The 3,793-nt window shown below is 46.4% G+C and overlaps 1 pseudogene; it reads left to right on the top strand.

Moving 5' to 3' along the window:
* The first annotated feature begins 891 nt into the window (after nucleotides 1-891).
* LOC149999368 (NADH-cytochrome b5 reductase 3 pseudogene) lies at nucleotides 892-2,809 on the top strand (annotated as a pseudogene).
* Nucleotides 2,810-3,793: the final 984 nt, after the last annotated feature.

Raw genomic sequence — 3,793 nt, 5'->3', positions numbered from 1 at the left:
TTAGCCTTTCCCCTGAAGAGGTATGCCGCAAGGCAGCGGAGGTTTTTTGGAGTCAGAGTTTTCCTTCTCTGATGTGCCCTGACTGGAAGATCGAACCAGCGACACTTAGCTCGCAGGCCGACGCTCAATCCACTGAGCCAAACCAGCCAGGGGTCAATGGAATACAGTACTCTATATAAAATGAACCAATGTGAATTTGGGGACAAGTAGTCATTGAAAATCTTCTTACTCTTGATTTTTCAGATTTTTTTATATGTTTTTTAAAATTTCAGCTGTAGCCTTACACACGCGCAGATTTTCCATTTGATGCATATTATATGATGTATATTATATTTCCATTTATATACATATATACACAAAATTACTAATCCCATAGGAAAGATAATTGGAAAAATTCCTAACTTATCAAGATGTATCTATTTATACTTCATTTTACTCTGAAAAACCACTAAGGTTAATTATATTAAAAAATAAAAATCAGAAATTTTAAAGCATTGCAATCAAGGGTAAAAATTAAAACAAGGCTCTCTCTTTCTCTAGGTTTCATGTTGTTTTGTCTTAGTGTGGCAACTTCTCCAATATTAAAAAAAAAATGTTTAAAAGCTTGGCAAAATATCTCTTTGACTCTGATTATCAATTCTCTCTTGCCCAATGCATTTAATTCCTACTAGAGCCATTAAGAGTTTCATGATTGAAAGAATTAGACTCTCAGGTTGTAACCTATAGAACCAGAATGAATGGTTTTCAAATTACCTATCTGATAGATATTTAGCTCTGAAAAAAGCAATATTAATCCTGAACATCTAAGATGATATTTTCACCTACTCAAAGCATCTTTTTGTGACCTACACTCTATTTCAAAAACACCGGTGAGGTGTGTCTCGGCGGCGGCGGCGGAGCGAGTGGAGCGCGGCGCCACCATGGGGGCCCAGCTGAGCACGTTGGGCCACGTGGTCCTCTCCCCAGTCTGGTTCCTCTACAACCTGCTCATGAGGCTGTTCCAGCGCTCCACGCCGGCCATCACCCTCGAGAGCCCGGACATCAAGTACCCGCTGCGGCTCATCGACAAGGAGGTCATCAACCATGACACCCGGCGGTTCCGCTTTGCCCTGCCGTCACCCCAGCATATCCTGGGCCTCCCTATTGGCCAGCACATCTACCTCTCAGCTCGAATCGATGGAAACCTGGTCATCCGGCCCTACACGCCCGTCTCCAGTGATGACGACAAGGGCTTTGTGGACCTGGTCATCAAGGTTTACTTCAAAGACACCCATCCCAAGTTTCCCGCTGGAGGGAAGATGTCCCAGTACCTGGAAAGCATGAAGATCGGAGACACCATTGAGTTCCGTGGCCCGAACGGACTGCTGGTCTACCAGGGCAAAGGAAAGTTTGCCATCCGTCCAGACAAGAAATCCCCCCCTGCCATCAAGACGGTGAAGTGCGTGGGCATGATCGCAGGAGGAACAGGCATCACTCCGATGCTGCAGGTGATTCGTGCCATCATGAAGGACCCAGACGACCTCACCGTGTGCTACCTGCTCTTTGCCAACCAGACTGAGAAGGACATCCTGCTGCGGCCCGAGCTGGAGGAGCTGAGGAACGAGCACTCTCCGCGCTTCAAGCTCTGGTACACGGTGGACAAGGCCCCCGAAGGCTGGGACTACAGCGAGGGCTTTGTGAATGAGGAGATGATCCGGGACCACCTGCCGCCCCCGGAGGAGGAGCCACTGATACTGATGTGTGGGCCCCCGCCCATGATCCAGTACGCCTGCCTGCCCAACCTGGACCGCGTGGGCCACCCCAAGGAGCGCTGCTTCTCCTTCTGAGGGCCGGCACTGGCCACCCGCCCGCACGCCTGCCGCGTCCTCACGTGCCCTGTGCGCACCCGCCCCTCCCTGCCATCTTTATGTCACTTCCCCCACGTCTCACACTATGGCCCTGGGCTCAGCCTGGCTTGCCCGTGCCTGGGTGGCCACCCTGCTGGGCTGGCCCCCAAGGGGCCCCTCTGGGTACAGGGTTCTGTTACAGTGGACCACGACAGCCACCTTTGGGGCAGGTTCCTGTCTGAGCCTCACTGGGTCTTACCAGTGGTGCCTGGCCCCGGGTCCTGTCCCTCTCTCATCTCCAGAACCCCCACACTCCTGGGTCAAGGCCACCAGCACCATGTTCCACCCACCCCTCCCAGAGCAGGCCACAGTCTGGAAATAAACAAATATACAGGCAGTCCAGGGTTGTAGGTGCCAAGGAGTCCCCTGCCACCACCTTGGGACCTCACCGGTTGCCCCTCACTACCTGCCTCAGGGCCGGGCCAGGCCAGGCCTTAGCACCTGACAGACACTACATACAGGTACCACCCAAAAGTCCTCTTGGCAGGGATGCTGGGGGTGAGAGGCTGCCCCCACCTCAGGGCCTAGGGAGGAGGGGCAGGCAGAGGGCCCCTCTGGCTGGCACATGGGCCCTCCCGAAGCCTCCACGTTTTCCCCAACATACCCAGACAGTCTGCAGCTTTGGGGGTTCCAAGCTGTCAGCTCAGTGGTTAGGTCGATCACTTCAGGGTCCTGGGCCACCAACCCTGATGGCAGAGCTGAGACGGAGTTAATGTTTATTTATTCTTCTGTCCCAAACCCACCCCTCCCGCTGCCTGCACCCCCGCGTGGGGGAGACTGAGCAGTTCTTCTTGTCTGAGCCACTCTCAGTGGCCCCGACGTTGCCTTTAGACCACAGTGGGTTAGTCTTTGCCTATCAGCTTTTTCAGAGTCATTTATGAGCAGAAATAATGTTGAAATAAAACTTTGCTAATATTAAAAAAAAAAAAAAAACACCGGTGATATTGCATTTATAATTGAAAGCTTACTAAATCTTTTGAGTTCAAGTATATCTGGTGCTCTGAAAAACATTGTAAGGTGTTTTCACACAATATGAGATTTACATCTCTGCTAAAACATACAGACATTTCTCTAGCATATAAGGTATCACAAAATTCAATTAAAATAAAGCATTTTCAAATCCAATGCTTTGAAATGTAAACTCAAAGAATCTTCTCCTATATTAGTGAGTTTTATAAATTGTTCTAATAAATCCCTATCAACTGCAAAGATTGTAAACAGTTCAATGTAATTGAAATCCCTATCAAGAGTGTAGAAATAATTGCTTGCTATAACAGCAGTTGGCTGTTTTCTTCTATAGTTAAAGCCAGCCAACTTTAGGTTTTCTTAAAATAAAATGTTTAAAGTAGGTCACAGTTGTCTGGCATTTCCTGTTGCTAAAATTATGATTCATACTGGAATACTGTTCATAGAAGAAGCCACTTAAATAAACTATTTCCTGGGCATCTTGCTTAAATATAATAATGTTTATAAAATTCATGATTTAAAGCCACTGTTTATCCAAAGCCATGATGATGATGTGATTTTTGTTTGTCTGTTTATTTGTTGGTTTGTTTGTTTGTGTCCCAGTGAAGCAGTTGGTAATGAGTTCAAGACTGTCTTCCCCTTGGAGAATATCACAAGGACAAGAATGCCTCTATGACTTCATGTACATTTTGAAGTAAATAAATATGCTTCCTGATCATAGAAAGCAAAGTTTTATTTGATCATTTATCAATAAAACAGATAAGATGGTAAAATATAAAATAAAATCTAATAGAGTTAATTGCTTCCTTTATGGAGCCTTTCTTATACTAATTTGATTATGAGAATAATTTAGGGCTCTTATTTAAAATGCATCTTCCTAAACCCCTCCATCCTTCAGAGTCTGAGAAATGGCATACAAATTTATATTTTTCATAAATATA

The sequence above is a fragment of the Furipterus horrens genome, unplaced genomic scaffold (assembly GCF_987537825.1).
Source record: "Furipterus horrens unplaced genomic scaffold, mFurHor1.1.pri manual_scaffold_10, whole genome shotgun sequence".
NCBI lineage: Eukaryota > Metazoa > Chordata > Mammalia > Chiroptera > Furipteridae > Furipterus > Furipterus horrens.
This window is presented reverse-complemented; position numbering and strand designations above follow the sequence as displayed.